Here is a 27,114-nt window from a genome sequence, read left to right as displayed (position 1 = left end):
TGCTAAGCAAAATAAACCAATCCCAGAGAACCAAATCTGAATATTTTCTCTGATATGTGGATACTAATTCACAATAAGTGAGGCGGGGAGAATAGAGGTATTTTGGACTAGAGGGGAATGAAGGATGTGAAGGGGACATAGGGTAGGAATGATAGTAGAATGAATCAGATATTATTACCCTATATGAATATATGACTACACGACCTGTGTAACTATCATGTACAACCAGAAGAATGAGAAGCTATACTCCATGTATGTATGATGTGTCAAAATGTGTTCTACTGTCACCTATAACTAATTAGAATAAACAAAAAATATTTTTAAAAAAGAATTGTTCCTGTTATTTCCCAAAGCTGTCTCTATCCACAACTTTCATGTGGAGATCTCAAAGTGAAGAAAAGTTAGTAGAAGGAAGATGTTTGTATTACTTTGGATAGTCAGGGCTCTTCAGAGAAATGGATGAAGGGATGGATAAGTTTGATTGATAGGTAGATAGATAAATTAATAGATGTGGATGAATAGATAGATGATACATATACGTGTGTGTGTGTGTGTGTGTGTGTGTGTGTATGACTTTTATAAGTAATTGACTCAGATGGGTGTGGAGGCTGAGATGTCCCATGATATGCCAACGGCAATCTGTAAGCCCAAGAGAGCCAATGGGTTCCATTCCAAGTCTAAAGGTTTGACATCCAAGAGAACCAATGATATAATTTCCAGTCCAAATGCTAATTCAAGAACTGGGGGAGCCTGTCATATTAATTTCAGTCCAAGTAGTAGTTTGAAGGCTTCATAAAACTCATGTCCCAGCTCAACAAGAGTCAGCCAGAGAGAAGAGATTTTCCCTTATTCTACCTTTTGGTTCTCTTCATGTTTTAAATTAATTGGATGAGGCCCACCCCCACATCAGGAGGGCAATCTACTCTGTTAAGTCTATGAACTCAAATGTCAGTCTTATCTGGAAACAGTCTGTGACCACATATTGACCTCCCAGCTGCAGATCCTACTCAGAAGTTGTCAGGTTGATCCACTTTCTATGCCCTTGGGCACCTTCCTCTAGTCAGAGAAATGGATGAAGGGATCAACCCTTTTGGCTTCAGAGATGGTTTATCTTGGCTTTTTCTTAACCTAACAGCTTGATGTCTCTAGCCTAACAGCAAATCTAGATACACCATTCATTCTCTACCTCTCCACTCCCAACATGTAAATATTTCCATAGCAACTTCGTGATAACAGAATATTTTACATTTTTTAATTTTATTTTTTGGTCATTCCATTCATTTGTGACACTGAGAATGCAGCTAACCCATCAGACAGGAAGAGTCACAGTAGTAGGTCACTGGGGCATCTGGTAAGAAATGGAGCGTGAGGGCCGCAGAGCTTGATTTTCATTTTTTCTTCCTATTCTTGACAAAGGAGTAGCGTTGCTTCTCCCTGTGGCTCTTGGCTGCAGTCGCCTGTGGGAGGCAGGGGGGAAGAGCTGGGTTGGGTTTTGGAATGACATCTGCTCAAATTCATTGCCAACTTATTTTATTGCCTAAGACACATTTCTTAATGCTTCTCTCTGGTCCTCAGTTTCTTCATCTGCAAAGTGAGGAGGCTAACAATTACTCTGGGAGATTATTGTGAAGATCATAGATGTGTAAAGCACTTAGCATAACCTAGAGACTCAGAAATTTCCTTATAGCCTGGCTCCTTCCTCTGGGTGTCAGTCCTTGTTGACTCATTCTGAACAATAGGAGAGAGATGAGCACACATTCTCAGGGAGGCCTGGAAGAGATCAGGTGTGTTTTCTGTCTTGAAAAGGAGATCCCAGAGCTTGGTTAGCCTTTTGCCTTGTTTTCTCCAAATCACTTTGTATGTTGGTTCTCACAACTTATACCCTTGGGAGCTCCCCTCCCTCACGCCTCCGAGGGAAAACGTGTCAGCCCTTGGTGCTCAAGGAACACAGTTTTGGGGTCCATCTTAGCACAGACACTGGTCATAAAGAAGCACTTGACCTTAATCCACCTCTGGCAATCAGAAAATATGTGGAGGTATTCAGCTGAGGTACTTGATTTACACCAAAAAAAAAAAAAAAAAAAAAACTCCTTTCTCCTCCTTACTCCTCTTAATTTGTTATCTTTGCAGAATGCCATCCATATTGCATAATAATTACAAAATGGACCTATATCTTTCTGCCCCAGATGATCTTCCTATATTAATGCATTAAACTCCTTTTTTATTCTGTTAAGTTATACATTGCAATAGAATGTATTTTGACATATTATACATACATGAAGTATAACTTCCCATTCTTGTGGTTGTACATGATGTGTAATTACACAGTAAACATAGGAATGTTATGTCTGATTTATTCTACTGTCTTTCCTATTCCTATCCCCCACCTTTCCTTCATTTCCCTTTGTCTAATCCGGTAAACTTCTAGTTTTCCCTCTTCCCTATCCCCCTTATTCTGTGTTAACATTCACATATCAGAGAGAACATTCAGCCTTTGGTGTTGAAGGATTGGCTTATTTTACTTAGCATAATAGTCTCCATTTTCATCCATTTACCAGCAAATGCCATAATTTTATTCTTCTTTACTGCTGAGTAAATACCATAGTGTATATGTATCACATTTTCTTTATATCTGTTGAAGGGCACCTAGGTTGGTTCCATAGCTTAGCTATTGTGAATTGGGTTTCTATAAACATTGATGTGGCATCACTATAATAATGCATTAAACTCTTAAAGCTCAGGAATAATTAAGATTTATTTCCCCTGGTAATAAAAGTTGAGAAGCCAAGGCCTCTCCAATGATCCTCGGGGGTCATTTGGGAAGTCCATCTGGCTGTATTTAATAGACATCATAAAACCAGCCTCCTTTCTTTTATGAGGCCAAGACATGTCAAAGAGTCTTCCTTCTTTCCATCCCTCATGCCTCCTGGTCTGCAGTGGCCAGCCCGTTGCCTGGCTTCTCCTGCATCTCAACCCCAGGCTGAGCAAGAGCCTCTGAAGCAGAGGTCAGCAAAGGTTTTCTATAAAGGGCTGAATAATAAATGCATTAAGTTTTATGAGCCAAGATATATCATGTGGGTATTTGCATAACCCTTTAAATATAAATTGTTTACTTTTAATAATTTTAATTTTCATTTGTAGAGCTTTTATTTGGTCATCTGATAGGCCTAATCATTTTCAAGTCTCTTGTTTTTCACACTACCATTTGATAAAAAATTTTTTTCTGTGTTAAGCATATTAAAGGTGCTTAAATTTATTCCATCATCAATAATTGAATGTGTGCAGTATTTGCCAGGCTGTGCATGCTGGCTGTTGGCTTTTGCTGGTTCTTTCTCAACATGCCATTTTTCCTCAAATGTACCATGGTAATTTCTTTAAGTGAGTTCCAGTTCAGTGGAATTTTCTATCTGGGAATCTGTGCGTCTTAGGTTAACAGTGGTTCCTTCATGAGGATTCACATTTGTCTTTAGGCTGAGAATACTCCCAATTCTGTGCCACATTAAAACAAATTATTAGCTATGGTTTTTCAAATCACACTGACAGCATAAATGTGGCTGCAAGCACACACAAAGCTGACCTCTGGTTATAAATCCTCAGATTCTTCCTCCACATCTAGAGGCAGGATGGAGATAGGCAAGTTTCCTTTCTTTCAACGGGGAAAGGAAACTTCAAAAAGTCCTGGTGTAAACTGTCACTAAGAAATGTTTTTCGGGATATAGATGATTTATAATTTATAAGAAAGCCTCCAAGCTGACTCCCCACATCCCTTAATATTTTGTGTCCTGTCTGGTGTGTGGATAGTAAAACCAATTTGGGGGGGGGAGGTTCCCTGGGGGGTAGACGGATAACCACAGAGAAGTCTTCAGTTTATCACCGACTTACCTCTCTGGATTCGTGCTTCCTCGCTTGTTAGTTTGTTTGACTCTTATTTTCCTGCCTGTATCATCATGCATTTGTAAAGGCTTTTTAAAAATATCTCACTCAGTATTTTCAGGTGGATTTTTGTCTTGTTTTGTGGTGCAGGGGAGGGAATCCAGGGCATTGAATATGCAAGTCAAGTATTTTACCCCTGAGCTGTGTCCCAGCCCCTTTATAGTGTTTTAAAGATATGTTTTGAGGACATCCCATTCACTATTATCACCTGTGATAAACGTTTTGAAAGCTCTAGTCTCCCCAGTGTATGAACTCAAATGTATCAGTCTGGGAGCATTTCTTCTGGTTTTCATTCCTTTGAGGGCTCCCTTCTATACTGAATTAAAAACATGGTCAGAATGACCACAGTATAACGAAGTGATGGTTTTCAAGGGCTAAGTCATAACAGGTACTGCGCTTTCTGTTTGCTCTTTCTCAGATCACTCACTAGGATAGAAGCCAGCTTCAGAAAACTCATCTGTAGAGAGACCCATCAAAGCCACATGAGTGACTAGATAACAGATTCTTCAGCCTCACTCAAACTTCAGATAACACAATCCAGGCCAATATCTTGTCTACAACTTTATGAGCAACTCTGAGCTAGACTGACCCAGCCAAGTGGCTCCTGAATTCCTGAGCCTCAGAAACTATGAGGTAATAAATGCTAGGTTTAGGGGGAAATTGCACAGCAATCGATACCAAATATAAATTCTTTCTGCCCTGAGATGAGTGGAGAATTCCAAACATTTTAGAAATATTTTATGACAGTCTGTCGAGAAGTTCCTCATTAAATTGTATGTCAAGTAGGTAGGCAATGTGTAGTAAACCCCATACTCTCTTAAATGACCAAGAGTGTGGCCTTGAGAAGGAAGGCCTGGGATGCATGAGATGTGGCTTGGGAAAGTTCTGTCAACCAGAGTGCTGTAGGTCTGGAGCGAGGCTGCAGTAAAGAGGGGCCATGTGAGTAGCGAACAGTTGCCCTGGAGAGACTGGGGTCACCAAAGTGACACCTTTCTCTATCCCTTTTGCTCACACTGTTTTCTCCCCCTTGCATCTTGCCTGATCCTCTCTGGTTTTCTAAGCTCTACCCATTCTCCACTCATCTCAGAGCGCACCTTTTAAGCTCTACGTCTTTGACTGCCAGAAAAGACTGACTTGTCATCCCTTCTGTGAGCTCCCATGACACACCCTAGCTTGCACGGGGTCTGCACAGAGCATGGCCTGCCCACCTCTCAAACCAGATTAGAAACATCCTGGCATCTATGTTGCCCACACCCTGATACCGGGCAGAATATTTGCATGTAGTAGGTGTCTAACATCTGTGCCTGATGAAGGCCAACTCTCTGAATAGTTTGCCTCCTAATACTGCTTAGGTCATAGCCTTAAGTAAGACAGTTTGGGCTCCTAAGACTTAACTTCCTCATGCCTGTGAAAAAGGGACACACCTACAGTAAGTAGGTAAGAAGCTCTTTGGGGCCGCTTATGCACTTGGCAAAGGGACCAGCTGAAAGGGAGCAGGGGCTGAAATCTAGCCACCATGCCCCTTCCAAAATCTTGTGGCATCCCAGAAGAAGAGGCACACTTTTGTAATTTATCCCACAGAGTGCTCCTTTTTGTTGCACACACAGAGATGTTCTCTTGCTAGAAGTTCCCTGAGCACTTCATAGTATGGAGTAGCACAGTCTTTCCATGCACAACCTCCCTAAAGTCCAGGCCTGGGGAACTGTTGTTAGAAACCCTGGGAATTTCACAAAGTTGTCAAAGTAGCCCAATAGGAAGCTGGTTCCATTTCTCAGTCATATGGTAAAGCTGGGAGTCTTAATTGCTGTCTTCCCCATGTGACTGGCCGGTCTTAGCCATGATTTTGATTTAGGTACATTTTCCCTCACCAGGATTCCTGCAGGTTGCCACATTACTCTCTCTTACTTGTCTTCCCTGATCCTGTTCATTCTGTACTTTTTGTTTGTTTAATGTGTGTTATTTCCTGGTCAATCCAGTTTTCAGTGTTGATATTTAATACACCCACTTTAAAAAAACACTGGAGGGTGTTTCTATTTGTACAAACAGAGGAAAAAGTCAAATAAATGAACCTTATAATTGGCACTTTAACAAGCTAATGATGATAACATGGCCCTTTTGTTCTATGCATGATACCACAGGTATTCCTTTCTGTCTCTCTTCTGAAGTCTTTCTGCCCTCTATCAGCCACCCTTATGACCAAGAGAAACTACTTGTGTTTCCTTAGATTAAAATAATTCTTGAGTATTTATATGTACATAAACCTAAAACCTATCTTTATCAACCATATTTGCCTTTGCCAAAAAAAACAAAAAAGGGGAAAACTTCAGTATTGCAGTTTTAGGGACTGAACTCAGGCCCTCTCTCATGCTAAGTAAGCACTCTACAACTCAGCTACACTCCAACCCTATAACCAAATTTCTAAACCATGCTAACTGATAAGATGACACACAATTCTCAAAATTATTTACACACACACACACTTAAAAAAATTTATGGCTTTAACCAAAGTTAGCATACATTTCCAAAGACATGTCCAAAATTCAACTTTGTTATAACAATGTACCAAATGATCAGTTGTTCCTAATAGTCCCCACCGAATGGAACACCATACCGTGGACACCTCTAACCTGTAGATACTTCAATGAGCATTTTTGCTATATTCACTTTATTATATATCTAGGCATTCTTCATTCATCCTTGAATGATATTTTTGATTCATTTCAGGGTGAGTTGCTGACATCAGTCCACTTTACCCCCCAAACTCTACAGCATGTGTAAACTAGAGTTTAAAATTTGTTCATAGTTTCTTATTTAAGCCCAGCCTGGTGGTGCATGCCTGTAATTCCAGGATCTCAGGAGGCTGAGGCAGGAGGACCACAAAATCAAGCCCAGACTCAGCCACTTGGGGTGAACTTGTTTCAAAATAATAAAAAGGATTATAGATGTAGCTCAGTGGTACAGTATCCCTGAGGTCAATCTCCAGTAATAGAAAAAGAGGGTATTATTTATATATAGTCAAACCCACAGGTCTTTAGTGTACCAATAAGTCTTACTTCAGATCCTCTTTTAAAATAAAAATATTAACAGTAAGAATAACTCCTGAAGTCTTTAATGCCTCAGCATGAATTGGATTTACCTATTTCATAAATAGAAAATCTTTAACAGGAGAAAGCAAAGGAAAAGGCAAGTAATAAACATCTACATCATTACTTTCCTCACTGGAGCTCAACTGCAATTATTGATTGATTGATTGATGTATTTATTTTTGTGGTGCTAGGTATGGAACCCAGGGCCTTCATGCATACTAGACTAGCACTGTACCATTGAACCATATCTTTAGCTCTCAATTGCAATTAATTTTTTGAGACTATTAACTATTTATTTATTTATTTATTTATTTATTTATTTATTTATTTATTTTGGTACCAGAATTTAACTCAGGGGCACTCGACCACTGAGCCACATCCCCAGCCCTTTTTTGTATTTTATTTAGAGACAGGGTCTAACAGAGTTGCTTAGTGCCTCGCCACTGCTGAGGCTGGCTTTGAACTCACAATCCTCCTGCCTCAGGCTCCGGAGTTGCTGGGATTACAGGTGTGTGCCACCCCGCCCAGCTGAGGCTATTAACTCTTAACTGTGCAATGTACTTCCAGTTCCCGTTAATATTATTGAGAAAATCAATATTTCTAAGAAACATCCCATTTTCAATAGTAATAATAAGGTTCTTCTATGTGCCAAGCATTAAGCTGATTTCTTTATACACCGCATATTTAATCTTCACAATCAGATGAGGTATTTAATAATGAAGTTGAACAGCTTTCTCAAGGTCACACAGCTCACAAGTGGTACAGAACCACGCAAGGCTGATTCTCAAGCCCACTCAATAGTCAACATTTCACCAATATTTACTGAGCACCTACTAAATCCCCATCACAATTCCAGGTATAGAGTGTGCAATCTAAATTTGATACTTAGAAGAAATTATAGTTCAGCAGAAGGGACACATTAAACAAATAAAACATAAATTTTGTGAAGTAAATAAATTTTGGGTAAATCCCGATTGATAGATGTTACTATTCCTGATTTACAGTGAAAAATCTAGATTCACAAAAATGAAATTGGTCAAAGACTATAGTTCTTATTAACAGGTCAATGGTATTGAAATAAAGATTGATTTTAAATGTAGATAATTAATGGCACATGATAGGTTTCTTTGTGAACAAGAATTTCCGAGACAAAAGGAAAAAAGTGAATATAATTAGCAAAATCCTTAGAGTAAAATAGAAGGAAGAAATAAGATAAAAACTGCTGTCATATATAACAAATTTGAATAAGTAAAATTTAAAAATTAAAAAAAAAAAGTGTGCTCATCTTGGCCTAAAGAAAGGTGAAATAGTCCATGAGGTGATGATCAACAAAGAAATCTCTGAAAATGGTATAACTTATAACAAAAGGTTCCCAAAGAAAGCAATGCAAAATAACTTGAGGGGAAAAAAAATCCTCAAAAGGCATTTTTGGTTTTTGTTTGTTTGTTTTAAGGAGTCTTTTCACATGGTGAGCAGAGGAGCAGAATATGTGATGTGGCTTCTACTTTGGTACCTCTGAATGGTTGTATATATACTTCCAGTTGTAGGGAGCACACATATTCCTAGGGTTAATCTATGGCAGTTGAGAAATCGTCTTGAATGCAAATCACAGTCTAGTTTTAGGGCCCAAGTTCACAAAGTAGATACAATGGAAAAATCAAATTAGATTGTGTTTGGTCCTTTTATTTTATGTCTTAACAAAGGGGATAAGAGGACAGTAATATAACTACGATGATTATAAAAACATAATTGCATCAAAATCTCTGGGATAGGGTCCAAATACTGGATAAGCTCTGTTGACTGCATTGCACAACCCGGGTGAATAATCACAGGCTTGGAGAAGGAGCCTGGGGGCTGCAGTCAGAGAACTGGGTGTGAACTGCAGCTGGAAATTACCTTTCAGCCTGGAGGCCTTAAAACAAGTTGCTGATCTCTCTCATTTTATTTCCTCTTTACAAACAGGGATGAGACTGTAGCACTAAATATGTGTCAGATTTGAGTGGTCTCCCAATGTTCCCTACTGTGCCTGGATCATTAGGAGATAACAAAATAACCATTTCTTTCCATAGTACACACACACACACACACACACACACACACACACACTTTACACACACAAAAGGCAATATTTTCCAAAGAAAACTGCAACTGATTTCTAGATGGGGAACCAGGCACCCAGAATTGGAGGAGAAGGAGAAGGAGAAGGTAAACATGGTCAGGAAGGGCTGAATTGAATCCAGGGTGTCAGGGTGCTGGGGGAGGTGGGCTTGGAAAAAGTCAAAGACCAACATGCTCCAAAGACAGACAAGGATAAGGACGTTGGTCTGAGAAAAGGACATATCCTTGGTTTTGGAAACTGACTACTGTGAGAGCAAAATATTAACTGAGTGACCTTGAATCTCAGTTTCTTCATTTCTAAAACAAGATTAGGACTACCTCACTCATTTGTTGTGAAGATTAATATAATTAAATGTGATGACATGTATGAAATGACATAGTTTGTTATAGATGCCAATAATGGTCAGGTAGTTTTCCATTTGAAACTAGTTTATAATTAAATATTGTTGATTAATATTGGTTTGGCTTTACAATATCTATTATTGATATTCAAAATAAAAGGAAAACAGATCAATTCTTTGCATGTTGAAATCCAGCTCCTTGATGCTATAAAGAGGCTATATCACTTTCCCTTTTCTCCTCTAGAATTCAGGCAATTGAAGACCTTCTTTGTACTTCAGAGATAAGTCAGAGCAGTGGCTGGTGTTGGTCCAGAGGCAACATTCAAGCCAGGAGTCAAAGGAGAGTTCAGACCAGGTACAGACTCCTAGACTGTTTATAGTGAAGCTTCCCCACCCCCACCCCCCCAGAAACTTCCTTTTAGATTTGGTCTCAGAAGATTTTATCTGATTAGCCAGGCAGCCCACAAAAGCATTTCTACCCTTGTTTGAAATGAAGGACAAACTGAGTACCAACTGGGAATGGAGCTTTGTGTAATTCCCCAAATCCAATTCAACAGATGACAAATTGTTGAGAGAGCATGACAGATTGTATTTGTGTGTGTGTGTGTGTGTGTGTGTGTGTGTGTGTGTGTGTGAGAGAGAGAGAGAGAGAGAGAGAGAGAGAGAGAGAGAGAGAGAGAGAGAGAGAGACTGTGGATTGAACCCCGAATGTTCTATCGGCCTCTTGAGTTGCTGGGATTACATGCATGCACCACTGTGCCCAGCAGTGAACTTCATTTGACATTAGAAATTTCTTCAATCAAGGGGACACACTCAAAGATTAAATACACATGGGGATAAGTATGACAACAATTTGCTCTGCTGATGTGAGGCACTGTGCCTGATTTTCCTCTGTCCTCCAGAGTGAAGGAGAGAGTGTTTTTCTTGAAACTGTTCAGGGTGATATTTGAAATGTGAACTGAGATCTTGTTGCTCTTTTAAATCTTGACCAGGGAGGATATATAACTGCTGAAAAGGCCTATCAGTCACCTTGAGTCTGATCTACAGATAGGGACATACCTTCTATTTACTGAATTATCATTCTTCAGAGTACTGATCCTTCTCTCCTGCTCCTGACCTTCTCCAGCCTCCACTTGTCCAAATCTAAGTGGCTTCTCACTCATCTGCGAATCCAGGTAAGCCCTGGTGTTGAACACAGCAACCGCCCTGGGCTCTAAGAAGGGAGATAGCAGATCAAAATCAAGGTGTCCCGATGGCTTCTTTGTTGAAGGTATAACTCTTAATAAGTGCTGCAAGGAACAAAACGAAAGATGCCTTTTCTATTTGGAAAGATATTTTGTCCATAGGAATATTCCCCAGCAGCTGGAATGTAGCACATTCAGACCCAAACCATCACCATCACACATATTCAATGAGCACCTCCAGTGTGAGTGTCAGGCACCCTTGGGGCACATTTCCGAGAGGACTACATCTCCACTCTCACAACTTTACCAGGTCAATTTTACTTCTCTCCATTTTAGAGAGGAAGACATCAAGCCTCAGCCTGGTCAAATACTTAGAAAAGATTCCATGGCTGATTGAATAAATGCAAGATTGGCTCCCAGGACCACCTGACTCCAAACCCCACAGTTTTCTTATTTTAGTTAGTGTCACAAATAGAAAGCCATGTGCTCATAACAGTATAGTGGGTGTTAACTCCTCTTTCTCATTCACCCCCAATCCTATCTTCCATCTGATGGCCTTTCAAGACTTACAATGGCTCTTTCTTAATTGATTTCATATCTTCTTCTTTCTCCATCAGCATCTCTAACACTGTCCTTACTTTGCTGTGGAATGACAGTAATTTCCTCCTAGCATTTTTTTGACTCAGCTTCCATGGTCCTCCATTCGTCCCTTATACTCCTCTTAGAGTCATCTTTCAAAGACTCAAATCTGACCAAGCTACTCCCTTAATTTTATACTTCAATGGCCTTCCATTATCAATAACTGTCATTTTATAGCACTGACTATGTGCTGGGCATTGTTTCAAGTATTTTATATACAAGTGCTAATATTATCTCCATGCTACAGATGAGGAAACTACAATGTAGATAATTATGTTCCTTACCCAAGAATACCAGCTATTAGGTAGCAGAAGGATTTGAACTCCAAAAATAAAGTTCTAGAGCCTGTGCCTCTACCCCATACCATGTATCATCTGTGTTTCTAATATGGCATGTAAGGCTCCTCATAATCCAAAGTCTCCTGCTCTGGTCTTTCTCCCTGCCCTATTCTCCAGCCACTGGTCACTACTTAGAGATTTATGAGTGTACTGTGCCTTCATACCCAGGGCACTTCCATTCCCTTTCTGCTCCCTTGCCTCAAATCCTATCCTCCATATCTATATGACTGACTCTGACTCATTCTCTGAGCCTTGATTCAAGAGTCATAACATCTGGCAGAACTTCCCTATGATCAGAGCCGTTCTCTGGAGTTTACACTAAAGACCCTATAGGCTACGGTGGCCGAATGCCTGTCACTACCTTCATGAGGCAGGCTATGAATTCCTGGGTCTTGAACATCAACTACCTTCAGGGACTGGCACAAAATGAGTGCTAAGTAATTCTCCTTGAATGAAAATTTAAAGTAGAATTTGACAAGTGACAAATAAGTTCTATGACAAGATGGGTAGAGATATTTAAAATTTGGGGGGAGAAAGAAGACAATAGTGGGCTAAAGTATATCCAACAATGTCCACATTTTACCTAAGAGAAAACTGAGACTCAGATTAGTAAGTTCTCGGGTCACAGAGGTAGGACTGGAGATAAGATTTGGATTCTGACGTCAGTTAAGAGATCCCACCCTCTACCTGTACAAACCTTTTCTATTTTAAGTTGTGTATTTAATTTACAACATTTCAATATAAATTGTATAAACTAGTAATTTTGTGGGCATTGTTTAGAATGAACATACAAAACACGAGTCCGGTTAAAGACAGTGATAGGAGAACAGTTCTCAGAACTAATGAAAATCAGAACAATGGAATGATAACAACTAGTCAATATTTATTTATAGGAAACAGGATAAACAATGATAAAGTTAACTAACCTCTAATTTACATATCTGCCATAGATATAGCTGACGAGATGTGCCCTAATGTCAGGCTGACTTGACACAATAAAAATGTACTGACTGGCTAAGTCTTTCCTCTGGAACCTTGAGAACTCTAGGTCCATTGCCAATCAATTCCTTGCACTTTGGACCCTTCCCCAGAACACTTTCACTCTTTCCTTCCCTTCCGTTTCCTTCCACTCCTGAGAACCTGACATTCTCTTTAGCTTAGCTTTTAACTTTCTGGGGCATTGTTGGCTTCCTTTCTCATTTCTCCTGGAACTCAAAGTGAAGAAGGGGGATACATTCTCATTGTCCTTCACCCTAGATCATCCTTGCTTTTTCTTCTACCTCCTCAATAATCTGTTCTCCCTGGAAATCCATGTCATATCACTTTTGGTCCCTTTGTGCCACTGCTGTCTATCAACTTTCAAGTTACCTTTTTATGAAGACTACAGCCAAAACAATGTTTGAGGGTGACTACCTTTTCCTTCTTGAAAAATCTCTTCATTTGTTCTTTGGGCTTTGTGTTCACTCTCATGAAAGGTGGGATTTTTTTTTTTTTTTTTTTTTTTTTTTGTCTTTTTGTTGCTGGGGATGGAACCAAAAGCCTTGAAGAAGCTATTACAAAGGTTCTATCACTGAACTATACCCAAGCCCATAAAAGATAGGATGGATGGATGGATGGATTGATTGATTGATTTCCTTCTTTCTTCCTTTTTTGGTAACTGGGATTGAACCCAGGGGCACTTGACCACTGAGCCGCATCCCCAGATTTTTTATATTTTTTATTTTGAGACAGAGTCTGAGTTGCCAAAGGCCTCACTAGTTGCTGAGGCTGGCTTTGATTTTGCGATCCTCTTGCCTGGGATTACAGATGTGCACCACCGCATGAGACTAAAAAAGGGATTTCTTTAAGGTCCTGCACACACAGTCTTTAACTTTTTCCTCTTTCTCTATTCAACCCAATGTCCTTCAATATCTTCAACCATTACCTCTTTCCAAATGTCTCTCAAACCTACCTCTCTGACTCAGAGTTTCTCCTCAACTATAGGCTAAAATTCCCAAATGGCTTTTTGCAATATCTCCCAAATATCCTGTCAGCTCAAGATTTATCAAGAAATGGACTCTCTTTCTCATAATCCTGGCCCTCCCTCTGCTTCCCTTCTCCCAGTGAATGGTGATGATCTAGAAGAGAATGCTCAGAATTCCTTTCAGAGCTTGCTTCTCCTCCATTACCTCCCAACATCCCTTCAGTTACCATATCCTCCAATTCATTACCATTGCTCTCTGTTTACAGTTGCTGTGGGTCTGCCTCATCAGTGCTCAACCAAACTACCCCAACTAGTCTCACTGCCTGGGTCATACCACATCACATAACAAAGCAAATTGCTAAGACTAAGACTAGAACATGTGGATCTCTGGCTCAGATGCCTCTAAATATCAACTTTATCTAGAGAATAGACCTATTTTTTTTTAACTGGAAAGCCAAGATTATCTCTTGAGCCTATTTTTTCCCCTTCATCCCCTATATGAACCTTTCTTAACCAAGCTGTATTTCTTGATGCCTGAATAAAAAATTCATTCATTTATTTATTCAAGAAATATTTATTAAGTTGCTCCATATTAGCCCAACACTGTACTATGAGCTGGGCATATGGTGGTAAGCATGACTTGTGTTTAAAATTAGATGATACAAACAATGAAGTATGGAAGTTACCAACCCAGGAATTAGCCAGGTGTGTCCATCTAGGGGCTCCTGACTGGGTAGAGCAAGGTTTGGGGAATAGGGAGATCAGTTAATCTTCGTGAGCTGAGGCCTGAAGGTTAAATACAATTTATTCAGATATAGGGTAGGAAGAGGGATGTTATGAAAACAGAAAAAAATGCATTCATAAATATTTGGGGTAAGAGGGGATTGACAGAGAAAAGGGAACAGAATGGAGATCAGAGACAAAAGGAAGAAGAAAGCAAAGATGTTGCAGAAGCAAGGAATGAGACTGTAAAGTGAGTGAGAATGGACTACAGTGTCAACGCTGCCAAGAGGTCAAGTAAGAGGAATAAAGAGTGTTGTTGGCTTGAGAAATGAAGAAATAAAAAAGTACCCTCATATCTTGGATTTTTTTTTAATTCCTGGCAGTTAGAATGGATTGTTCAGTACTTGCCACATAAATCTTTGCTGAATTAGCAAACCTCTCAGTGCTAACGTTTCATTTCCTGTGTGTGATTGTTAGAAGCACTTGCTTCTTGCTACCTTGAGGTCCATTTAGCTGTATACACATGTCATCTCCCTGACTACACAATTTGATGATGATGAACTAACAATTAGTCATCTTTGAACCTCTCATAGTTCTGAGCTAAGTTCATTGTCACTGTCGTCATTCAAACTGAACTCAACTGACTGTTCTCTCTTAAATTCATTTAAGCACATAATATGTATGACATAATCTTGGTCTTTGAAGACCATGATTTTTTTCTCTTTTTTTAAAATTTTAATTTGTGATATATGACAGCAGAATGCATTACAATTCATATTACACATGTAGAACACAATTTTTCTTATATTTGGTTGTACACAAAATAGAATCACACCATTTATGTCTTCATACACGTACTTAGGGTAATGATGTCCATCTGATTCCACCATCTTTCTTACCCCCATGTCCCCTCCCTTCTCCTCCCTTCCCTTGCTCTATCTAGAGTTCATCTAATCCTCCCATGCCCCCCCAACCCCATTATGAATCAGCATCCTTAAATCAGAGAAAATTCGGCAGTTGATTTTTTGGAATTGGCTAACTTCACTCGAATTATATTCTTAATCTCCATCCGTTTACCTGCAAATGCCATAATTTTATTCTCTTTTAATTCTGAATAATATTGTATTGTGTATATGAAGACAATGATTTTTATAGTAACTTTTTTTAAAACTATACTAGGAACCAAACTCAGGGTCTCACCTATGTTTGACAAGTTCTGTACCACTGAGCTATATCCCCAACATTTTAACAGTATCTATAACAGGCATGGAAAATTTGGAAATTTTTAGTCTTTTTGCGGGGGCAGGATCAGATCCAGGGCTTCATATATCCTATTAGACAGGGTCTCACTAAGTTGCCCAGGCTGGCTTTGAACTTGTGATCCTCCTGCCTCAGTCTTTCAAGTCTCTGAGATTATAGGCATGCACCACCACACCCAGCTTTTTAGAGTCATCTTTAACTTGTTCAAGTATTTTCACATGCTTTACATTTTCTAAATTCCATAAATGATTATTAGATCATTTCATTCAACATACATGAAAGAATATAAACCAAGTTTCTGAATCAAGTGAAACTCTTTGAAGCTCAGAGTCCTCAAGTAGCAACTCATTAATGAAGCTGAGTTAACTACTCACACATCTTTCTCTTTAGAGAAAACATTCTAGAGATTCATTAAACCAGGCAAAACTAGAAAAATGACATCGAACTTTTGAGATTTATAAGGAATGAAACCAAATGAAAGTCATCTTCTTAAATTCCAAGTGATGATCATTTGGATATGGCTTATTTAAAGAGAGTAGAGACAACATTACAAATGAAAGATAAATTTATTTTGTTATAGATTGAGAGTTTTCCAAAAACTTTTTATAGCTGGAGAAAATAAGAGTCCCTTAAACTTTTTTTTAAAAAATTAGTACACTTGATAAGCTCCAGTCTAAACTATGTTAGAATTTCTCTTAGGCATATTTCACAATTCTGCTGCAATAGATTCTGAAACTTTTATCACTTCCTTCCTAGCCTAGCCTCACCCTTTACCACATGTTAAATACAGAGCACAGAGATAACCAACTCATCCCTACATCTCATAATAGAACTGGAACTAAAGTACAAAGCTCCACTTCTTTAAAAAAAAAAAATGGGGTTTGACGATACAGCTTAGAGGTATAGCACTTGCCTAGGGTGTACAAGGTCCTGGCACTACAAGAAAAAGAAAGAAAAAAAAAGAGAAAATCCTGAAGCAACTGTCTAAATGTCAATTTCTGATGAAACAGGTTAGTGGGTATTCAGGAACTGATACTTTTTGCTATTCCTTCCTCTAACTGTGAACTATAGCTTTAAAATAAATTTTTTTAAAAATCCATAAGGTCCAAAGTTAATGGACAACTTAATAACTGAATGAGTTTCTTTTATTGACTCTTAATTATTCAAGTTCTCTGCTTGGTCCATGGGTGCTTAGAGATCAGATATTTCTTCAGTTTTCAGAGGAAGAAGCACGTGAAAATAGTTCAGAGAAACCAAGAGATTCTGGAATAAGCTGAAGTCAGAATTCCTGGGAGGGGAAGCAACCTAGTACTTCATGGCATAAAAGGCATTCAGTGAGTACATGCTTGATTAATTGGTTACTTGTTTAACAGGGATGAAAGCTCAGCTTCTTGAGAAAATAGTACATGTCACTTTCTTTCATTACTGACCATGGACATGCTGGTCCAAACTTGGGAGAACTCTTGTCGACTCTTAATAGTAGTGACAGTTCAACATGGAACTACTTCAACTCAGAATGGTACCTGCATTTGTAAAGCAGCTGACCTAGAGTTATGGATATTGTTGAGAACACAGTTAATGAATTCAAAGATTAGGAAGAACCACAGAACTCAAGGGCAAAAAAGAGCCAGTGCCTCAAGGAAATAGATTTCATTTTTGGGGAGAAGCAGATTAAACCCAGGGGTGCTTAACCACTGAGCCATATCCCCAGCCCATTTTTATTTTCAATTTTGAAGCAAGATCTTGCAAAGTTGCTGAGGCTGGCTTTGAACTTGCAATCCTCCTACCTCAGTCTCCCGAGCCATTGGGATTGCAGGCATGCACCACTGCACCCAGCAAAGGAAATTGATTTCTAAGCTACTCCCTCATTTGGTGAGCACTCTGTTACCACAAAGGTAACTAAATGGCATTGACTTAGTTGGTAGAAGAGTACATCAAACAAAAAAGGGAGTGCATGGTGTTTCCAGTGCAGCTCTTTATGCTGTGTTCTGATTGGAACAAGAGGCATCTCCCAAAACGCTCATACGCTAGGCAATGGTGGAACACTCAGAGGGGAAATGATTAGATGATGAGAGCCGTAACTTCATCAATAGATAATCCATTTGATGTATTCATTATTCAAATGGGTTACTGGGCAGTAATTGTAGTCTGGCATGGCTGGAAGAAGTTGGTCATTGGGAACAAGTCCTTGGAGAGTATAATTTGTCCCCGGCCCCTCCATTTCTCTCTCTCTCTCTCTCTCTCTCTCTCTCTCTCTCTCTCTCTCTCTCTCTCTCTCTCTCTCTCTCTCCCTCTCTCTCTCTCCTTAAAGTCCTCAAAGCATAAGTTTAAGCACCTGTAGTGAGTAGACTAGTAATAAAGACAGAAAAACTTCACTCTAAAGAGGGGATTGCCTGGGGCCATAAGTGGTATATTCACTGAAGCTTCTTGAGACAAGTGTAAATCAAGCCTGGTGTGGTGGCTTGTGCAGGAATCCACAACTTGGGAGGCTAAGGCAGGAGGATTGCAAGCTCAAGGCCAGTTTTGGCAACTTAGTGAGACCTTGTCACAAAATAAACATTTTTAAAAGATCTGGGAATATAGCTCAGGGTAGAGTGCCCCTGGTTTAAATTCCCAGTACCGCAGGAAGGTTTGGGGGAGTAAATTACTCTGTGGAGAGTGGGACAGAGTCAGAGTTTGTGTGTGTGCGTGTGCATACATGTGATTGTGACTTGTTTGCAAGACTGGTTCCTCCATGGTTACTTATTTAATTTTCCCTCTCAGCAGCCACAGCTCTGGTTAGACCCAGGATTGCAGCCAAGTCAATGCACTCAGACTGGGAAGATTTTCAGGGAAACCTGGAAGACTGGAGCTTGAAAGGATATACAGAGCAAGAGCCCAAGTCACCATTGCCCAAATGGAGGAGTTGTTCCTGGAGAGGGTGCAAGATTTGGGGCCATGAGGTGGCTGAGCAAGAACTGCAGCTCTGGCCCTGCTCACAGCCTACCTGGGGCTGGGATACAAATGCCTGGAGCTTTTCTTGTTACCTATAAAATACTAGCAATGAAAGAAAGTCAGAGTAAGGATACTCACCCACTCATTAACTTTCCTTCCTGGCAGCACACACTGTCTTTCCAAATCTTGCTCCCGGGCCTGGAAACAGAAGTCCTCCTTAGAGGTTTCACACAAAGGAGCCAGAGGGGTGTGGAGAAGGTTTAAATGAGTTCAAGGTATGAACAGGTGGGGGAAAGGGTTACACAGGAGGAGAGGGGCATATGAGGTAAGTCAAAGAGAAGCCAAGGTCAACCATGGTCCTATGACTACAAAGGCCCCTGGCCAAATTGAGCAATGCATTTTCTCCTCTCTGCAGGGGAGGAAAGCCAGAAGAGACAGGTTCTCGGAGCTGCCTCTGAAAATCCCAGCCTGCTTGGGGTAACGTTGCTGAGTAGAGCTAGTGGTGGGATGAGACCCAGAGACACCACGGGGTCCCCTATTTGAAAACTACCTTTCCCAAGGAGGGTCAAAACTGCAGCTGAGAGCCCAAAGCTGGGCCAAACCTCAGAAAACCCCAGTCCCTTTGGGACTTCGTGTCAACCTTTGGTCTGAACCTGCCCAAGACCAAGATATCTTATGCTTCCTGCCAGCCTAATCCTTTTGAATATGCTTTCATCTCACCCTTCCCCGGACCAGATCATTCCCCTGGCTCCACATTGCCTCCTTCTTCAAGTCTGAACTTCGCTTCCCTATTCTTTATACGCACATTCCACCCCCATGCCGCCTCACTCCCCATCGTCCATCCCACACACTACTATCACCTCACTGTCCCCTGCAATGTCCATGCTCATTCCTAACTCTATTGTCTTTTCTCCTCTTCTTCTATTCAGAAAACCATGCTTCTTCCTCTGTCAAAAAACTAATCTGCCTCTCCATCAAGGTGTGGCTCACTTCTTCCAGGAATCCTTCTTCTTTATCAGTCCATCTGGATCGCTTCCATCTAGAAATGTCATTCTAACAATCCAAGAACTGTACCAACACCAATACTAACACTACTGCTAATGCTAGTGCTAACACAGATAGTAAAGCTTACCGGGTGCTCACCACATGCTGGACTAAATTCTTGGTCATTTTGTGTGCTGACTCATTTACTCCTCCCCAAATCCTACAAGGTAGGTACTCTGATTCATTTTACATATTGGAAAATAAGAAAGGGGATATAACATGGCCTTCGTAAGTGTTCTCACATTTGGTGGGTATTTAATATACAAGTGTCCCTGGGTGTTTTCCAATGAGAGGAGAAAGCTTCTCCCTTTTTCAGTGGTAGAGCCATTGGTAACCCTTACCAGCTTTATTTATGAAAATAAATCATTCCTGAACTGAGTCAGGGTTTAGGACAAGCAGTATTCAGGCTGAATGGGAAGCAGGGAGCATGGGGAGAGTTGCATTTATCACAATTAATATCTTGTGCCTTGTCAAATGTCTGACATACTGTGCCTGTATTACCTCTTGTCAAAGGCATGTGTAAACGTTCAGTTAATATTTAATGGCCTCCACTGGAGAAGAACTCATGACTCATGATGAAGATTGATGTTGGACTTTTTATTATGAACAATTTCAGACACACACACAAAAGTAGAAGAATTTAATAAGCCCCATTGTACCTGTCACCCCAGATCCAACAATAATCAACTCTCAGGCTTGTTTCATCTATATCCCACTTACCAGCCCCCAACCCCAAATTATTCTGAAGCAAATCCAAGACACTGTGTCATTTCATGTTGAGAATATTTCAAAGAAAAAGGAAAGGGAGAGAGAAACATACATTTTACATAAATTTTACTTTTCCTTAAACAACAGATGGAATCTAGGAAAGAACAAGACACCCAGTCCCTGGGAAGGACAGAAAATAACACTCTCCCATTTTAATTGCTTTGCTACTGTATATTTACCCCATAGATTCTTGATCATAGTTCTGTAAATTTACAGCTTTAATGTTCTCACTGGGGATTGTCTCACCAGCTCCAATTACATTGGAAACACCTGGCAAGCAAGATCCACGTTTTCCTCTTACTGAATTTAACGTCATGTGTTCTGGTGTTCCATAGGACATCTGGCTTGCCCTCCTCCCTCCCTTCCTTCTTAATGTCTGCCTTCCTTCCTAACCAGTCTCCAGGCTTCATAATAATGCCCTAACTTCCTTTTGCTACTCCCATAAACATTCACTCAATACAGCTCCTAGGATTCAGTAGACAGAATTGGAATGTGTAGTAGACCAGTGGGACTGACAGGTGGCAGGAAGGCATCTCCCACAAGGTGATGGTGCAGCTGAGTCTCGCAGAGTAAGCATGAATTAGCTGATTGCAGCAGGTGGGGGGAGTGGTTGTTGGAGGAAGGGAATTTGAGGCAGAGGAAATAGCCCCAGCAAAGATCTGTGGAAGAAATTTGGGCCTATGTGAGAAACTGCAAAATGTACCACATAGTTGGATCAATATATTTAAATAGGTCATTGGGGCCAACAATGAGATTTTAAAATACACTGCATCCAGACTTTGGAGGACAATACCAATCAGAGCAAGGGAGCAGCTAGAGAAAGACAGGTGGGAGAGAGAGGGAGTCCTGATGCATAAGAGACACAGCTATGATGAACTCCCCAAATGCCTGGATTCACCAAACCTCTTTTCAACTTTGACATCATCTCCTATGGAAATATGTTCTCCCAAGATCATCATATTTCTTTGATAATTAACTAAAGACTGGTGCCCCTCCCCTGAAAGATTTTTGCCTGATCTAGAACCTATATTCTGCTAGAAATATTATCCATGGCATACATATTTCTTTAGTTTGCAAACATTTGTTTTACCAGAAAAAAATGTTTTCAAAACAGAAACTAGACCAGACTTTATGATTTTTACATATTTGCTTCGCTTGGTATGACAAAAGAAATGCAAAACAATTATGAGATGGGGAGTGGTGATGAAAATAATAATTTTGTTGTTATGGTGGTTGTTTTTATTAGGTTACCTGTACCTGCAGTGCACCTGTGGAAATATATCTGAAAATGTTCATTTTTTAGCACCAGGGCTGTTTGATCATGTAGCCGATTTATGAACAAAATCTGTAGAACTCAAAAGGAAATGCAGATCTGCCGATTGGCTGCTGAATTGGGGTTGTGCAGGTAACTGTTGCCATTGGTCTAACCTGGCTGTGATCACTACCTCCACTTAGTTTGCAGTTGAAAATTCTACACTTCGCTCTTGCATTGTTGTGCTCCACTGCTTTCAGAGCTTGAGGGCTGGAGGGGTCATGTTTTTAGTTCCAGAGGTCATGAATTTGATTTGCAGTAAAGAATGTACTAGAGAGCTCAGGAGTGAGAAGTGTGATAAAATGACCTCTAATGGACCTTCCATTACATAATAATCTCCGTCCTTGGGTCACCGACATCTGGAGCAATAAATGTATAAAAATATTTTTTTTTCTAAACTAAAAACTGATCAAACTTTAATTGATGACTTAATGGATGGTGGTGGAAGGCATTTGACCATATTGGATCTATTTTCACACTTTACAAGATTTAGATTTTCATTCTTATTTAGATTGACAAGATTCAGATTCAGGTCCATCGAGAACATTGTCCCAGGACAGGACAATGCTGATTCTCCAGAGACCAGATGTGACTTCATTTCCACCCATCTGTTCCCCCATTTGAGTCAGGGGTTCACTCACTTGTTTTCCTTATTTGTGGTCCCTGGGTGGCTGGATTCTGATAGTATTGTGTATGACTGCTGTTGGCCAGACTCTCGCCCTCATCTTAAAGCTCAACTCTGGGGATAGATCTAGTCTTAAAGAGGAAGAGCTCTTTAGAGGGGTAGTTAGAGCCTAGAGTGAATCCCTGTCTTTAATTTCCTCCCAGATGGTTTCTAGTGGGCTTATTACCCCATTCCCATTATTTCAGGAAACAGTTCTCCAATACATGCAATTGGCATTCTCTATGCCATACCCTGCTCTCTGAGCCTTGGTCAATCTCCCATCCTACTCCTGCTTGGAGCCACCTTGAGATTTTAAACTGTAGGAACTTGGAAATTATTCTTACAACCTACAAGCCCTAGATCACTGAGGCTCATAACCCCTGGAAATTGCCAGAACATATTCTCCAGTTAGGTTCCCATTTGGACCTTCAGACTCTGTTGACTCCACTGCTGGGCTCACAATCCTATAATTCACCGGTCCATCCAGCCCTTCCAGGCCTGAAACTCACATACATCCCTGGACTTAGTTTGTGCCCAGAGAGAACATGAAGAAGAGATGTGTAGCCTGCTGAGCCTTGCCTCAGTTACCAGCACCACACTATCACATTCTAATTTACTCTTCTCTGCTATCAATTTTCTTTCTTGTATGTCCAGACTCTGGTTTCTGACCCAGAGCTTGACCTGACTTTAGTAACAGTGTCTATCTCAGGACTCTTGCTTCCTTGAAACTCTGAGAGCCTTCTTGGCCTCTGGGATATCACCTTACTCTGATATTTGGCTGGAACACACTCAGACCTCCCCAGCCTTAACTTTCTAGTCAACATGGACCCAGAACTTCTGACTCCAAATTCAGTGTTCTCCCCAGGATGCTATAATGTTATCTGTCTCTTAGATTCTACTCAAAAGAAAATAATTATTCCATGAAACAATTATTCTATTCTCATTGATAGAATAGAAATAGTAAGAGTTCCTATACCACAAGATTTAGATAAGAATGAACAGTGAATAATCTCAAGTGCACTGAATACTGTAAAGGTGGAGTGTTCTCTGAATGTGTGATATGTGCAAAGCAGTCACATGACTGGACCTCCTGTCTCATGCTTTTTAACAAAAAGCCTGGGAAATGGTGGGAAATCAAGGCATAAAAGGTATGAAATCCTTGCTTATATGAGAATGTCTACAATGTAACTTCAGTTTCCTCTTGATTTTTCTTCTCCTTTTCATCATTCCCCAAAGCTTCTAAATGGATAGAACTGCACTTCAACTGTCAGCCCTTTGTTTTTGACAAAGTTTTCTTTGAAATCAATAAGGAGGAAGGCTTATACTAAAAAATCTTGCCATCTTTATCCTTGACTCATATTTAGTTTCTGGATCTTCTAATATGCCATTCATATGACTATCCTTACACTTGGCTACATTTGATTGTGATATCCATATTTCTCATAGTTTCTTGTTATGTTCATATTGCTCCTAGTTTCTCTTACTAAGTTGTGAACTTGTGGATGTCAGGAGCTTCCATTTATTCATTTATTCAGCATGTAGTGACTGGTCATTTGCCATGTTCCAGGCATGCTTCTAGACATTAGGACAAAGCAATGAACATCAGCTGTACCTGCAGTGCACCTGTGGAAATATATCTGGAAATGTTCACTTTTTAGCACTGGGGCTGTTTGATCATGTAGCTGATTTATGGTAGTTACTTCTCATTGGTAGTTACAATTTGTTATTTATTACAATGTTTGATGGATGGATGAGTGGAGTAATAAATAACGAGAAACAAATGTCACAGGACTCTTGGAAATGCACTTTCTTACTTACCTCTTCTTCTATCCCCCATGAGATTTCCTATTTGCCATTTTGGTGTGGATAAAGCAGAAGATGAGCAATCATGCAGCACTGGTATGGAATAGAAATGTCTCCTTTGAAGAGACAAAGGACTACCAAGGAGCCTCTTGTGACATTTGTGACTTTTTTTTTCCTTCAAAAAGATGTAATGAGAGATTCCTGTGCTAATATATATAGATAGATAGATGTTTGGGAAAGAAAAAGCTAGGTTCCATCTTTCTAATTTCTCTCCCATTTAAACTTTTTATTACTTTTGCATAAGCTTGAGAGAAACCCCAACAAAAGGATCCCAAATCCTTAGAAGAAGCTGGGGTGAGAAGGGGAAATCACCATTTCTATAACAGCAGGCAAGAGGCTAATTCACTTGACAGATTTCCCTACAATGCTGACAGTTGCATTTCAGGTCTGATTGATATAATTCCTACCTTGGACTTCATGGGTGCACATTTCCTGGATGCCATGGAAATATTCTAAAAATTTTTCACTTATAATTTGTAAAAATTCAAAAATACATATAAATGGTAGATAACTCAAAGATTCAAAAGTGCATATCATGACAAAAACATTTCCTTTCTCCTATCTCCTGACTTGCCCATTCTCCCTCAAGGCATCTTTTTTATACATGTTTCTTACACATCCTTGCAAGATATTCTATAAACATATTTGAAATCCAGGACTCCAGAATGCAAATGCATTTCACATATATAGCTGTTTAAAATCAAATAAAGTAAAAATCTTTCAAAAACTCAGTCCTTACTCAAATGAGTAGATCTTATTTTTAACTTTCAAGTAAAGGCAAAAGGAAAACTTGGTATCACACAAGAGTGCTTCCTGGGACTCAGGTGACCAGGCTCCACCACTGACTTGCAAATATGGACATAGTTGTCTCCCAGAACACCACAGGGCTTTCTAGATGGCATCCAAATTTCCTTAAAAAAAAAAAAAAAAGGGACCATATGTGTGCTAGACAAGAGGTGACAGTTGTTTCCTCAAGTCGAAGTCCAACTTAGGTACATGCTGCCTTTGCAACATTATACAAAAAGATTGATGTTGACCAGATGGTCTAGGTGCTACAAAAATCACTATGAGATAGGGCATTTTCATGATTCATTTTTTACTACAGCTCTTTGAAAACAGACAAACCGTATATATTGTAACCTAAGCCAGAATAACATCACTTCCTTAATATTCTTGTCCTAATCATACCTGATATATTATGATCAAAGCAATGAAGAATTATTTGCAGGCAGGTTCATCTCAGCAATTAAGTTTTAAGGTATCATTCCCTCAGTATTTGATAGTGTATCAATTCTTTGCACAGCGCTAGAGATTGGAAGTATCCCCCAGAGGCCCAGGTGTTAAAGACTTGGTGACCAACCTGTGGCACTCTTAGTGGAAGAGTGGAACCTGGTGGAAGGAAGTTAGGTCACAGGGGGCATGCCCTTGAAGGGGATATTGGGACCCCAGTCCCTTCCTCTCCTTTTTCACCTCCTACCTGCCTGGAGGTGAATGGGCTTCCTCAGGATGGTTATAGCAAAATCACATTTAAATAACAGAGTCCCAGGTTAATTTCCTGGAAGATTTACTCATCAGATCTTAGGTGAGTTTTAGGAAGCAATCTTTCCAAGCTCTTAAATAAGTGATTCTCCAACCTGACTACACACTGAGATCTCTTGAGGAACTTTTAAAAATGCTTCTGCCTCTTGACCCATCCTGAGACTCTACCATGGTGGCTCTGGAGTATGGCTGGGCACTGGTTTTATCAGGACTGTCCTGCTGGTTCCAATATGCAGCTAGGACTGAGAACCACCATCTGTAGATCTTGACCAGGAGTGCTTGGTTCAGCAAATCCTTTTGGATCATCGAAATGTGTTTTTCCCTCTTCAGGTGGAATTGGTGTAATCTTCTCTCACGTTAATGCTACTTTTTTGTGTGTGAAATGGAGGCATTATCGGTGGTGCCTAGCATGATGCAAAGAGCTGTAGCACCTCTTTACCGAGGAACTAACTTGTTAGTGAGGCAGTCTCTGGGCCCCACCCCCCAAAACAATTGGAACAGCACCTGAATTTTAACAAGACCTCTCCATCTCTGTTTCATTTGCACATTAAAGTTAAAGGAGAACATCAAAGTGTCCTCCAGTTGTGCATTTCTAGTTTCCAGGTGTTGTGGATATTGTCAGGTCCTAGATCCACTGTGATAAGAATCTAAAATATCTAAACATTGTTTTCTACATGTGGCCAAAATAAAGTGTGTATTTAAATGAAATAAATTAAATCCTTCTGGATTTCACCATAAACCTCCTTAATTGAGCTTTGGGAATCTGCCTTTTTAACAAACTGTTCATTCCCTGGTAATCTTTATTTAAATGAAAGTTTGAGAGCCAATGACTCCTGTCCAACTTTTTCCCAGAGAGAGATCATTCTCTGAAAAGCAGCCTGATCTAATTGCATTTAGTCTAACTTAGCTTAGCAAAAACTATGTTACTCTCTGAAAAAAAAAAAAAAATTGTCTCTTCCTTAGCCCTTCAAATTACTGAAGCTAATCTTTCTCCTGCCTAGGGGATATTTGTTTCCAACAGCTGCTCCTAACTCCGTTTCTTACTCTTCTGGTTATCCCCTCCCCCCACCTCCCCACCCTCACACTGGAAACCTAGTTTCACCATACTTCTCAAAATAAGGGAGCCCAAACCAGGGAATCACAAAGTTCAAATGATGCAATCTTTAGCTCTGATCAAAACTGTGTACCTTTGGGCTGGGGTTGTGGCTCAGCAGTAGAGCACTCGCCTAGCACATATGAGGCCCTGGGTTCAATTCTCAGCACCACATAAAAATAAATAAATAAAATTTAAAAAACAAAACAACAATAAAAAAAAACTGTGTACCTTGGTAGTGCAGATGGAGTTTACATTCTTTTCTAGATAGCCTATGTACCATGAATGTTAGCTCAAAATTAAGCTTTTGTT

The 27,114-nt window shown here is 39.9% G+C and overlaps 2 long non-coding RNA genes across 2 annotated transcripts; one reads left to right on the top strand and one right to left on the bottom strand.

The window, feature by feature from the left end:
• Positions 1-1,238: 1,238 nt before the first annotated feature.
• LOC144366189 (uncharacterized) lies at positions 1,239-18,959 on the bottom strand. The gene is made up of 2 exons (XR_013425122.1): positions 18,658-18,959; positions 1,239-1,457 (listed from the first exon to the last, which is right to left on the bottom strand). It is a non-coding gene; the product is annotated as an uncharacterized LOC144366189 (long non-coding RNA).
• On the top strand, positions 16,766-27,032 carry LOC144366190 (uncharacterized). Its single transcript, XR_013425123.1, has 2 exons — positions 16,766-16,919; positions 18,349-27,032. It is a non-coding gene; the product is annotated as an uncharacterized LOC144366190 (long non-coding RNA).
• Positions 27,033-27,114: the final 82 nt, after the last annotated feature.

Source organism: Ictidomys tridecemlineatus, chromosome 8 (genome assembly GCF_052094955.1).
Source record: "Ictidomys tridecemlineatus isolate mIctTri1 chromosome 8, mIctTri1.hap1, whole genome shotgun sequence".
Taxonomy (NCBI): Eukaryota; Metazoa; Chordata; class Mammalia; order Rodentia; family Sciuridae; genus Ictidomys; species Ictidomys tridecemlineatus.
Note: the sequence above shows the minus strand (reverse complement) of the source record. Positions and strands in the feature narration are given on the sequence as shown.